Raw genomic sequence first — 13956 nt, 5'->3', positions numbered from 1 at the left:
CTGTATCAATTGATGTGATCATATGATTTTTCTTCTTTAGCCTATTAATGTGATGGGTTACATCTCTGAATGATGAACCAGCCTTGCATACCTGGTATAATTCCATTAATAAAGAGAATTGATCTGTCCATATTTTGTTAGGGATTTTTGCATCTATATTCATGACAGACATTGCTCAGTAATTTTTGTTTCTTATAATGTCTTTTGTCTTTATCTGGTTGGGTGTTATTGTAATAATCGCCTACTGAATGTTAGGAAGTGCTTCCTCTGATATAATTTTCTGGAAGAGATTATGAAATGTGGTATTATCTCTTAAGTACTGATAGACTTCAACAGTGAAACTATCTGGGCCTGGTGTTCTCCTTTTGGGAAGGGTATTTATTATTGATCCAATATCTTTAATACTAATAGAACTATTTAGGTTATCTGCTTCTCCCTGTGTCCGCTTCGGTAGATTGTATCTTTCAAGGAGTTAGTCCCTTTCACTAAACTAGCAGATTTGTAGGCATAGGATTGTTGGCAGTATTCCTTCATTGTCCTTTTAATGTCTAGGAGATCTATAGTGATGGATCCTCTTTTGTTTCTGATACTGGAAGTTTGCATCTTCTCTATTTTTTTCTTGGTTAGTCTGGCTACAGGTTTATTAGTTGTATTTATCAACTCAGAGAACCAGCTTTTGCTTTTGTTGATTTTCCCTATTTTTGTGGAATGCCTTGAAACATTTTATTGAAAGCCAGATGTGTTGTATAAGGCACTAGGAACATTTTATGGCTTCAGCAGCTCCTGCTCCAGATAAGCAGATTTCAACTGAGACTCTCTATATAGCTATGTCTATAAATTTGGGGATGTTAGTTTGCCCTACAATCTCAGTTTTCTGATTGGTCCCAGAAAAGTTATTGTTCTTCAGTTCATGAAGCTTTTTCTTGTTTAAGGACCGGAATGATGACATCCAAGCTTTTGTCATGTTGAAGCTGAAACAGGAAATGGCATATTTTTAAATGGAAGGTAAAAACTCTCAGAAAGTTTGTTCTATAATATCTTAGATTATTTCTAAAATGGTACTATTCGTTTATTCCAAGCTCCATTCACAATATTTATTCATAGTGTCCAAATCCTTCCTTTGTTGACATATATCTGTGTAGATAAGGGAGATTGATGACTGGAAAGGTCTGACTACATAAATGCCTGGTTCATTGTAGGAAATCAATCATTTAATTATTATTAATGGTATTATTTTGCATTATTAACAAAAGACTAGCACCAAAATAAATATCTGTGAAAGAAAAAGAATCGATAAATTGAATGTATTAAAATTCAAAACTAATGCTTTGCAAATGATGCTATGAAAATAATGAAAAAATAAGCCACAGACTAGTAGAAAATATTTGTAAAACATGTATCTGATAAAGAACTTGTATCCAAAATAAATAAAGAACTTCTAATATTCAACATTAAGAAAACATACCCCAATTAAAAATGGACAAAAGATCTGTCAGACACCTCAACAAAGATCTAAAGGTGGCAAACAAACATATTAAAAGATGCTCAACATTATACATCATTAAGAAATTGTAAATGAGAACACATGTAACTACATACCTATTAAGATAGCTAAAATCCAAAACACTTATACCACCAGATGTTAGTGAGGATGTGGAGTAACAAGAACACTTCTTCACTGATGGTGTGAGTCCATAATGGTACAGCTGCTTTGCCAGACAGTTTGGTAGTTTCCTATTAAGCTAGCCATAATCTTACCATATGATCTAGCATCTCACTCTGAAATATTTACCCAGGTAAGCTGAAAACTTACCTATATGCAATAACCTGCACATAAGTGTTTACAGCAGTTTTTTTTTTTTTTTTTTTTAATTTTTTTTTTCAACGTTTATTTATTTTTGGGCATGACAGAGCATGAACGGGGGAGGGGCAGAGAGAGAGGGAGACACAGAATCAGAAACAGGCTCCAGGCTCTGAGCCATCGGCCCAGAGCCCGACGCGGGGCTCGAACTCACGGACCGCGAGATCGTGACCTGGCTGAAGTCGGACGCTTAACCGACTGCGCCACCCAGGCGCCCCGTGTTTACAGCAGTTTTAATCACCATTGCCAAAAACGGAAAGCAACTAAGATATTTTTTAATAGGTGATTGTATAAACAGATTGGTACAGCCACACAGTGGAATATTACTCAGTGATAAAAAGAAATGAACCATCAGGTCAACACACACACAAACACGCACGCACGCGCTCGAAGCAACTTTCAATGAGTATTACTAAGTGAAAGAAGCAAATCTGAAAAGGTTACATACTGTATGATTCCAACTATATGACATTCTGGGAATGGCAAAACTATGAAGATAGTAAAAAGATTAGTGGTTTCCAGGGGTTAGTAGGGAGGGAGGGATGAATAGATGCGGCACAAAGAATGTTTCGGGCAGTGAAACTTTTCTGTATGATATTGTAATGATGGATACATGACATTATATAAAAGGGCTAATTCAGCGAGAGGGATGTAACAAAAAAAAAATCAGCTTAATTGCCACATGCCTATGAGGGATCATTTGACTCACCCTTGTAATATAAACTTGCACCTTACTCAACAAGGACCTTGGTTTTTTTTTTATCAAAAAATGTATTCACAACACATGTCTGGTTTTCCTGACAACAGAGTCAAACAGAACAAAAAGCATAAAACTACCATTTGTGTGGCATTTTTAGTGTATAAATTTTGTCTCATTTGCTACACATCACTAATATGTATTTAAAGACAGGATGAAGTATTATTTTGGCTTTTCCTAAAGAAAAAAATTAAAATCAGTGATGTATCCAATAGCATACTTCTGCTACATGACAGAAAAAAAGAGAAAACTTTTAGAGTAACTGCTCAAAGTGAAACTCTTAAGATTGTCCATGAAATGGCAAAGACTTGGATCGTGTTATTAGATCAGGTACTTGGAATTTCTTGACCGCATTCACTGGTGTTGGCATAATTAAAGTAAGTGATTCAGGGCCCTGGACAACTGTCTAAGTGGAAACTCGGTGTCTGTAAAACATCAGATAAATAAGACAGTATTTCTGCATCAAATATAAAAGTTGGCTCATTGGTATTGTGACGAGATGGCGAACTAGTTGTCCACAGCTTGGTTTTATGCACATGTCCTTTCACTCCTGGTTGTAGTGATGAAGCCTCCTCCGCATTCCTTCCTTTTAATCTTAAACAGAGTCAGGTGTGGTGGCCAAGTGGCAAGGCTTGGTCTTGTAATCTTAAACAGAATCCAGAGGTCACAGTAATTAGTAACAGGGTACATCCCTGGCGATTCATGCCTCTGAGCTAGAGAGAACGTTTAATTCAAGTGTTGCTTTTTACAGCTCTGAATTCGATGTCAAGTGGAAGCTTCACTCAGCTGGCTAGCATCTTGGGGAATATTCTAATTTTCTGCAAGTGATTTTTTTCTTTTTTTTAATCTCCTGATAAATTATTTAACACATTTCTGCTATGATAAGCAAATGATTTATAATCTCTAGATATACATTTTTCAAGGGCTAAGAATGTGCACTTCTCTTCTAGCAGGCACAGAAATAGACCAGCTGGCCTACTTCTACCATCATTTCAGGCTTTCTTGGCCTTTTCCAGATGATTCTGAACACCCAAACATATACTACAAATGCATGAAATTTTTTAACCAGAGACAATGTCAGAATAAAAGTATTCCTCCCTCTCCCCCTTTACCTCTTGTATTGGGTTGCTGCAATACATTTTTCTGGCAGGAATTTCCCTCTGATTCTCTCTGGCCATAAAATGAGAATATTTCCTTGCAATGACAAACAGATTCCAGAGAAATACCCAGTGGGGTGTTGTGCTGTCCAAAGCAAGGAGGATCCTGGCCTAAGCCAAGGCCAGGGGTCATTTAAAAGCAATTTAAAAAAATTTTTTTAAGTTTTTTATTTATTTTTGAGAGAGAGAGAAAGAGAGCTCAAGCAGGGTAGGGGCAGAGAGAGAGGGAGACACAGAATCCAAAGCAGGCTCCAGGCTCTGAGCTATCAGCACAGAGTCTGATGCAGGACTCGAACTCACAAACCAGGAGATCATCATCTGAACCTAAGTCAGACACTTAACTGACTGAGCCACCAAGGCTCTCCAAGAGCAAATTTCTTATAATGTAATTGGTGGTCCATAAAATTTAGTAAGATTACTGGAATTATGTAATTTTGAATGTAAAGTGACACAATGCAGCTGAAGGTCAGGTTCTAGCTCTAGAGTTCTTTTTAAAAGAAAAGGTAGAAATTTGATTTCATAACAATTTTTCCAAAATTGGTGACTCAGAATGAACTTTTGCATTTTATCCTTCAGCCTTAACATAAGATTCTGTTGTCTTTTGTTGAAATTATTGGATAGATATCCTATTCTGAGCATGTTTGTGAGTGCATGAGTGAAAAATACTATCCTCTAAGGCATCTGTTGTTTTCAGCTAGTATGAATTTTCTCCTTTTTTTTCCTAGCTCTAAATGTTTAAACTTTCTGTTGCCAAGGTTATTTTTTCTTGGCTTTTGCTGCTACTTGATTCCCTTTTTCACAAGTATCTTTATGGCTTCTCATACTTTCCACCCATGTATATCTCTTTTCTGTCAGTGCTCATTTTCTGTTCTTTGAGTAGTTGTACCTTGTTAGGAGTCTTTCCAGGATCAGTTTCTAAGACAAGCAATTTATTTACATGAGTCATCATCATTTTTAATCCCTCCTACACACATGGAGGTATTTGAAGATGCTGCTGTAGGAACTCCTGGGTGGTTAGTAGGTTGAGCATCTGACTTCGGCTCAGGTCATGATGTGGTTCGTGGGTTTGAGCCCCGCCTCTGGCTGTCTGCTGTCAGTGCAGAGCCCTCTTCGGATCCTCTGTCCACCTCTGTCTCTCTGCCCCTCCCCTGCTCACTCTGTGTCTCTCTCAAAAATAAATAAACATTAAAAAAAAAAAGTCTCCAGTGGTTTAAAAAAAAAAAGACGCTGATGTAGGCAATTTATCTATCTGTCTGAAAGTAGCTTAAAATTCTACCCTAAGTGAAAGTACCTTGGTAGAGGCTAGCCAGAGCTAGCTTTAGTCAGAGCAAGCTATCACTGTAAGGTTTCCAGGAGCTAAAGAAATGACACTTTGCCCCCAAATATTTCTTACATAAATATATTTCTGCATAGATTATTTATCATACTTCAGACATGTCAGTGTCTAAATTCTTGTTACAACATGGTCATTCTCTTTTTATGAGGCATTTTATATTTAAAATGGATTTGTGTAAAGCGAGAAAAATCCCCTGGGATATCATCATGTCTTCATTTCCACTGCAGGGGAGTTTTTATCTCATAGTTTGATCAGTGATATTTACCGCCTGAAGGGTTAATTTCATCCCAGCTCCTGAGCCAACCTAAAGGAAGCAGTATGAATTATTGCAAACTTCACCATGTAAATCATCCTCAAAATACAGCACAGAGGTGAAAACAGAAGCTCTGGGGCCGGGGCGCATGGGATTCAAATCTCAGAATTGTACTAACTGTATGACCATGAGCAAGCTGTTCAACCTCTCTTGGCCTGTTCCTTATCTGAAAGTGAGGGAGGAACTAATATACACGCTTCAAAGGCTTTTCCTCGAAATGAAGGAGTTGGTAAATGTAAAGTCCTTACAGTAATGCCTAATACAAAATAAGCAATATCTTAGTTATTATTGCCTACTCATGTGGTCAGTACTAGTAAGCTACTTTATTGCTCTTTCATTTCATTAATCTAATTAATTTATTTTTATTTAGATTCAAGTTAGTTAACATATAGTATAGTATTGGTTTCAGGAGTAGAATTTGTGATTCATCACACATATGGCACCCAGTGCTCATCCCAACAAGTGCTCTCTTTAATGCCCATCTGCCATTTAGCCCATCCCTCCACTCAACACCCCTCCAGTAGCCCTCAGTTTTTTCTCTGTATTTAAGAGTCTCTCATGGTTTGCCTCTCTGTTTTTATCTTATGTTTTCTTCCCTTTTCCTATCTTCATCTGTCTTGTTTCTTAAATTCCACACAGCAGTGAAATCGTATTTGTCTATCTCTGACTGATTTCACTTAGCATAATACACTTTTTATGGCCTGAACACAGTCCCATCGTGCGGTAAGTGTCGAGTTAGTTTTCTTCAGTTTGCTCACCATAGATCTGTCACTTTGGCCCTGTTTTAGGTTGCTCCATAAGATGAGAATGTTACCTTTGTGTGTGCTTTATAATTTATCCTAATAGTCTCCCTAGTACCCCAGACCCTCAGAAAAGCCATGTCACTTGGATGATTCCTGGTAGTTTTCTTAATGAAAAGACACTGCCTTCCTTCAGATATCCTTATACTAGCTTATTATATGTGCAGTCAGTTGGCAGCCTGGTAAATTTTTATAACCAATTCTCTGCTTTGGCTTTGGATTATTTTGCCAACTTCTTAATGTTTTTCTTTCCTGGCTTATTCTGAGCATTCTTATTCCTAAATCATAATGCAAGGGATATAGTGATAATCCTTGACTACCACATGCATTTATATTAAGGTATTTAAAAAGTTATGATGATTTAAGCAGCAAATAACAGAAAAGTCAAATTTCTTAACTAAATCAGAATATATTCCCTTATATACAAGAGATATCAAAGCATTTCCAGATTTGACTAATTCATTCGATCAACAATGTGAAAGACTCAGGTTCTTTCTTTTTATTCTGTCACTCCCAATGTGCTTTTTACAGATTAGCACCATTTCTGAAGAAGATATCTAGTGGAAGAAAATGAATTTTTTAGTACACGTTTAATTCCTTTTCCAGAACTTCCCAGAAAATACTGCCCCATATTGTATGGGCATAATTAAGTCATGTCTCAACAGTGCTTGTTCTTAAACCAAGTCAGAGAATGGAAAAAACTTCAATTAAATTGGACAGAAAAAGAATTTACTCTGAATATGGAATACACAGTTGGAGAAATGGACAAAATCTGTTGTTTAAAGCAATTTTTTTGACTTCTTACCTGTGTTGTGGCTCAGGAATTCTGGGTCAGTTGGACACTTTTGGCTCAGAAAATATCATGTGATTACAGTCAAGACAAAGGTTGGACCTGGAACAGCAAATGAACAAATTCACTGGAAGTATTTGTCTCTCTCTCTCTTCATGTAACTTCAGGGGACTACCCTGTAGTTTCTCTATATGGCTACTTTGGGCTTCTTCTAGACAACTAGACTATTCACATTTAAGCCTATGGCCCCAAAGATGAGGATTTCAGCCAACAAGATGGATGCCGCACCCTTTTAAGGCCAGACTTTAAATTAATAGAGCGTAATTTCTGCCACACTCTCCTGGAAATGCATGAGTCACAAGACTGCTCAGAATTAAGGGAGGAGAATTAACCTCCACCTCTTGATAGGAAAGTGGCAAGGTTCTAGAAAACATATGAGATGAGAAATGCTATGTAGCCATCTTTGGAAAATACCATCTGCCACAGACAAAATAAAAAAAGAGCTCCCTGTTGGGTAATTTGCCACAGAAATTGTTCTCTTGTTCTGTGTGAATGAAAAGTAGGGTAGATGAGTTTGGGGAAAAAATTCAGGATCAGAAAATATCTTGGTACATACGCCATTCATAAAAAGGGTCCCTGAGCAGGTCATAAGCCCCTGGGTTGAAAGACATTATGCATATCTGTTGGGGGAGAGAGAAGAGAAGAGGGAAGTGATAGAGAAGAAGTTTTCAGAAATGGAAATGGAAGCTATAAAGATGCCAAATAACTTTATTTTTCTGTAGTGTTGCCAGTGGTTAGCCCTTTTTGAGCCATTTTTAGTGCTTGTCAAATGTTTATGACCCTGCCTCTGGAGTGCCACAGATTCAACTAGCCTCTTACTCTGTCTGTGCTCAAGAGCTTTGTCCATTAGAGCTTCTTTCCAGCATTTATAGCTATGGAACACTGCCTGAAACTGTGTTGTTGTGTGCCTTTAGAGAGTTTCTTCCTGATGTTCTGACAGTGGTGCTCCTCAGCTCTGCATACCATTTAAATTTTTTTTAATGTTTATTTATTTTTGAGAGAGAGACAGAGTGTGAGGAGGGAAGGGGCTGAGAGAGAGGGAGACACAGAATCCAAAGCGGACTCCAGGTTCTGAGCTGTCAACACACAGCCGGATGCAGGGCTCGAACTCGTGAACCGTGAGATCATGCCCTGAGCCGAAGTCAAATGCTTAACTGAATGAGCTATCCAGGTGCCCCTCTGTGTACCATTTTAAAAGTTAGTTAACAGAGTTAAAGATGAGATGTGGCTTGGTGAGTGAATGAGAGGAGTTTGTGGTCATATTGTAAAGGACTTATATATCATCCTTTTCTGGCCAAGATTTAAAACAAGTGTTCATGTAGGGAGTGCCATGCGCAGGTCTGTGAAAAGGATAAACCAGAGAGTAAGAATTATTGCAAGAAGGCTCAGTTCAGTGACTTAAAATAATTGAGAGAATTTGGAAAGGAAATCTGAACTGATAGAGCAACGGAGGAAGGGGAGGAATTTCATAATTAACACAGGCATATTCAGTGAGCGCTTTGTAGCCAGATGATATGGGGTTGCAGTAAAGCATAGCAAGAATGTGTGTGTTTTCAACTTTAGACACTTCCATTAATAATAATGCCACTGCTTTCATTGAAAGACACAGGGAACATGAGAGGCTTTGTAGACGAATTTTACATGGCCTTTTAAATTTTGCTTAGTTGGGAATGTCCACTGGTATTAATAAAATCTGTAGAAGCGGATAGTATCAAACATAAAAGCCTGTCTAGTGGGTTAAGGGTCAAAGATAGAACCATGGGATTTACCCACAGTTAGGGATAGAGCAGGAGAAAATCCAGAGGAGAATAATTACAATGAGCTGAAGAGGGAAAATGGAATAAGGTATTATAGTACAGAGAGAAAAACATGATCAATATTATTAAGCTATGGAGTAGTGAAGTTAAAAAGAAAGCAGTCACTGGATTTATTACAAGTGCCTTTTCTCTCATTAAAATTAAAAATCAGATCAAAGTGAGTTTAATAGCAAAATAGGAAAAAAACTAGGAGTTTTTGTAGAGTCTCTAAAAAAGTTTTTGTAAAAGGGAGAAAATGAGAGCACTTGCTCATAAGGAATGTAGCCTTGATAACGTATGTGGGGCTGTATATTTTGAGGACATATTTATAAATTGAAGATAAGAATGATAGTGTTAGAGCGGGTGGAAAAGGTGAACTTGAACTGAAGAAGGGACGGTTCCTTCTTAGAAGAGGAATTGGAAGTGACAAAGATTGTTGGGGGCAGAAGACAGATGAACTGTAAATCGTTAAGTAAGTATGATTGACACGGAAGTGTTTAAGCAATTTGAAGGGAATGTAACATACCCAGTGGGTGAGATAGAATTCAAACAAAAACTAAGGCTCCCATGACCATTCAAAGCCTGGAGTTGGATTGAAAAAAAACCAGAACCTAGTGACTGAAAGTAATGAAAAGAAACTACGATCTCCTGGCATCTCTCAAATAATGTCAAAGGGTAAAAAATATTCTCATTGCTCTGAAAATCTTTAAAATGTTTTCTATTTCTGTCATTATCAGTATCCTTCCCTAGAATTATGACTGTTTCAAAATCTCCCTCCCCCATGATAACTCTGAACCCACACTTCTTTTTATTTAAGCTGCTCTACTTCCTATTTTCTTTTGAGTACACAACACCCTTTCTTACAATACTCAATGTGTTGATCAGTCTCTCCTCTTGTCCTAAATTCATGGCGCTCTGTTTTGGTGCATCTCTATTTGTTACCTTAAAACTGCATCACAAAAGCCTAAAGAAATACCTATGCAGGGGCACCTGGGTGGCTCAGTCGGTTAAACGTCCGACTTCAGCTCGGGTCACGATCTTGCGATCCGTGAGTTCGAGCCCCGCGTCGGGTTCTGGGCTGATGGCTCGGAGCCTGGAGCCTGCTTCCGATTCTGTGTCTCCCTTTCTCTCTGCCCCTCCCCCGTTCATGCTCTGTCTCTCTCTGTCTCAAAAATAAATAAAACGTTAAAAAAAAATTAAAAAAAAAAGAAATACCTATGCAAAGGCGATATTCACTAGATATGGGTGGGGATGGAGAAGCTCAATGGGAAAAAGTAAACAAACAAAAAAACAAAAAACATGCAATCTTCCTGGACATACAGGAAGGAAGAAGACTCAAAATACTCAAATGTATGTGTTTTTCCCTTGTCACAGATGGGAAAGGAAGCCAACATGGCAAATAATCTGTTCATAATTTTCTGCTATATTTCCTAAAATATTAATGATTCTTCAAGGGTAATTCAAAGATGATATTGTTCATAAAGTGAGTGTATACATTCCAAGAATCAATTACTAAAGTATTATATCTTATTAAATTCTCATATATGGCCTCATAAGTCCTACTACTTACCATAAGTACATGTGGATGGTAGAATTGTTAACCTCATGAAAGTGGTTGTAAAATTCAATTATTCACCACAGTAAGAGTAGTTTCTTTTTTTTTAATTTTTTTAAACATTTATTTATTATTGAGAGACAGACACAGAGTGTGAGCAGGGGAGGGGCAGAGAGACGGGGAGACACAGAATCTGAAGCAGGCTCTGGGCTTTGAGCTGTCAGCACAGAGCCTGACGTGGGGCTCGAACTCACAAACTGCGAGATCATGACCTGAGCCCAAGTCAGTCTCCCAACCAACTGAGCCACCCAGGCAGCCCAAGAGTAGCTTCTTAAATGTGATATATGCCAGACTTTCTAAGCATTTATTCTTCATGGCAACCCTAGATAGTATGTACAACTTTTATTACTTTTTAAAGTGAGAATACAAAAGCATAAAGTTAAATGAGAAAAATCAAAGACCAAGTAGAATCGTTGTGAACTGAATGTGCAGGAGTGTGGTAGGCAGAATAATGCTCCTTCCCAAAGATGACTATGCCTCACTCCCCAGAACCTGTATATATGTCATCTATCATGTTAAAAGGGACTTAAACATGTGATTAAGTGTCTTGAGATGAGGAGATTATCCTGGAGTTTCCAGATGAGCTCAGTGTAGTCATAAGAGTCCTTATAAGAGAGAGACAGGAGAGTCAGAGTCACAGACGGAGATGAGATTATTGAAGCAGAAGCTAGAGCAATGTGACCACAAGCCAAGAAATATGGGCCATCCCTGGAAGCTAGAAAGGGCAACGCATGGATTCTCCCCTGAAGTCTCTAGAAGGAATACAGCTCAGCTAAACACACCTTGATTCTAGTCCTTTGATGTCTTTGACACATCTGACCTCTAGAACTATAAAATAAAAAATTTGTGTTGTTGAAGTCATGCATTTCTTAGTAATTTGCTATAGCAACAATAAGAAACTAATACAAGTAAGAATGGTGACAAGAGTGAAGTCTTTGAGTATCTGTGAGGGAATGGGCACCACACCAAGGGGATTGGCTTTTTTATGTCTTTGTTTCTTTGAGGAATGGCTTTTCTTATCTTTAGTCCCATCAATTATGAATATATATATATATATCCTTCATTAATTATAAATGTGTATATATATACACACACATATATATATATACACATATAACAGCCCAAAAATATTTAATATTTGGTAGATTACAAAGGCTTAAAAATGTTCCCCAAATAATAGGCCATCTCTCTCCATACTGTGAAAAGCTATGTAATCTTCTAAGACATGACATGGACTTCTATATTCACATTAATTTATTCACCTATCCCTTTAAAACCCTGCTCCTACCAACACGATCTTCAAAAAGATTAAAGGGATATTTGGGAAAATGGGGTAGAGAGAGGCAAATAAGTAACACAAATGAGAGAAGGGCACCATCCACATGCCAGAGATACCAAGTAAATTCTGAAACTTACGGTGGGGAGAATAGCAGATGGAAGGGAAGGCCAGCCAATCTGCAACTGGTCTTATGTGCAGGAAGACTATCTCTGGTCCGTGTATGGAACAGTCACCAGGAGAAATCACTAGTTCTTGTATTTCTGGAGCAAAGTAGGGTAGAGTTGCAGATAGAGATCCTGCTGATGCTTCCTGACTATGCAATGACCATCTAGAAAGGAATCGACAGATGGTCCTGTTATACCAGAGGAAAGACCAGATTTATGGCCCCTTTATGGTAACTAGTATGCCAGCTAAATCATGGTGACCCTTGTTTAGTGATGGTATAATAACAAGTAAAGATAACTTTGAACATGATAAGGGTCTCCAAGGACCCTTGGAGCAGCCACTAAGGACACCTTACCCTTATTTCCTTTTCTGTTGCTTGATGCCTGGATAGTTGAAGTAAGTCTACAACACGCATAGGCATTCTTGTCTTCTCTAGGTATGAAAAAGTATTCATTATATGTTTGTACAGGCACACAGGTTGTAACATTTTTTTCTCTTTCCATATTTCTCCATGAGCAGTGTGGATGACTTTTGTAAAGTATAAAACGTATGATAGTATGTCTGTGCTGAAAGCACTTAAAGGCTTCTTATTGCCCTCAAGATAAACTGCTTAAGAAGGAGCCCTCCTCATCTGGATTCTGCCTACTTCCCCAACATCAAAAGCCCCCTAACACATTATGCCCTAGTAACATGGAGAAACATTTTTCCTCCTAAAGTTCAATGTTTTCTGACCTGAGGGCCTTGGTGCATATAGTAGTTCTGTTTGGAGGTCCATGCCTCTCCCATTTCCTAGGTCTCCTGCCTCAAATTTAGTGTGGCTGATTTGGACATGTTTCAAGTCTCAGTGAGAAGTCACTTCCTCCTGAGGTCTTCCCCAACCCACCACAAAGGAAAAAGTGGTTGTGTCTCCTGTATGTCCCGCAGCTCTCCTCACTATCCCATCATTGTGCCCTATTCCATAGTTTAGAAGTGCAGAAAAATAGGAGTGCAAAAATTCTTCTCTGGAAGAGCATTATTTGGGGGCAAACAGATACACTGATAAGCTCTGTAGAGTGATTCCTAGGAAATTAAAATCATCACTAACCTGTTGTATGGAAGTCTATCAGGGAAATTCGTTTCACAGAAGGAGAAGAGAGGAAAATGTACATAATAAGGAAAAGAGGAGAACGAAAGAGGAATAAAATTCAATGACCTCAACTGTCATGTATTTATGTAGCTGTGCCTTAATATATACCAGCATGTATATGATAATTGTATCTGGAGGAAGTCGTTACTGGTCATTTATATTCTCTTTTTTCTTTTTTTACATTATTTAAAGATTCCTAAAATAAGTATTTTTACTTTTGAAATAAAAGATTATTGGCTTATTCATTCAGCACATATATGTTGGACATTTACTAAGGGCACTTTTCAAAGCACTGAGAATAAAACCATGAACAAGACAGAGAAAGTCCCTGTTTTCAAGGAGCTTGCATTCTAGAAGAAGGTGTAGGAAAAAGAAACTAAAAATAAGTAAGGCCATCAGCTAGTGAGAAGTACTAACTGATATACTAAACATTGAGTCAGGGTCAGGAAAGGCCCTTTTCAATGACAAGGAATTGTCCAGGTGAAGATATGGAAGGCAGTGGAAGCTGCTAATGCAAAGTCTTGACAGTGGAAAAGTCTTTGAAATGTTACAGAAATAGAACAAAGACCAGTGTGAAGTGTGATGACTGAGGAAGACAGGTGTTTAAGATGGGAAGGATAGTTAAAGCAGGGCCCCAATTATGTAAGACCTTAGAGTCCAGGATGATGAATCTAGATTTTATTCTCCAAGGTACTGATAGCAAATTTATTATAAGCATATCCCAATTTTACTAAGTATTCTTCTGAAATACAATTTTAATGGCTTCACATTATTCTGTCATATGGATGTGCTGAGATTCAATTAATCATTCCCTTATTATTGGACATTTAGGTTCTAAGACTTGGCCAACATCCAACTTGAATCAATTAGCGAAACAGAATGGATCCACCTCTTTACTGCT

The 13956-nt window shown here is 37.9% G+C and overlaps 1 long non-coding RNA gene across 1 annotated transcript in view; it reads right to left on the bottom strand.

Annotated features, from left to right (window-relative positions):
* Positions 1–239: 239 nt before the first annotated feature.
* LOC125160623 (uncharacterized) overlaps positions 240–13956 on the bottom strand; it is a 132849-nt gene continuing 119132 nt past the window's right edge. Inside the window, exons 3-5 of the long non-coding RNA XR_007150314.1 lie at positions 11902–12092; positions 7030–7116; positions 240–971 (exon numbers count right to left, since the gene is read on the bottom strand). This is a non-coding gene — a long non-coding RNA (uncharacterized LOC125160623). The remainder of the gene's footprint in view (positions 972–7029; positions 7117–11901; positions 12093–13956) is intronic.

The sequence above is a fragment of the Prionailurus viverrinus genome, chromosome A2, assembly GCF_022837055.1.
Source record: "Prionailurus viverrinus isolate Anna chromosome A2, UM_Priviv_1.0, whole genome shotgun sequence".
NCBI lineage: Eukaryota > Metazoa > Chordata > Mammalia > Carnivora > Felidae > Prionailurus > Prionailurus viverrinus.
The sequence above is the reverse complement of the archived record's forward strand: the minus strand, read 5'-3'. Positions and strand labels throughout refer to the sequence as shown.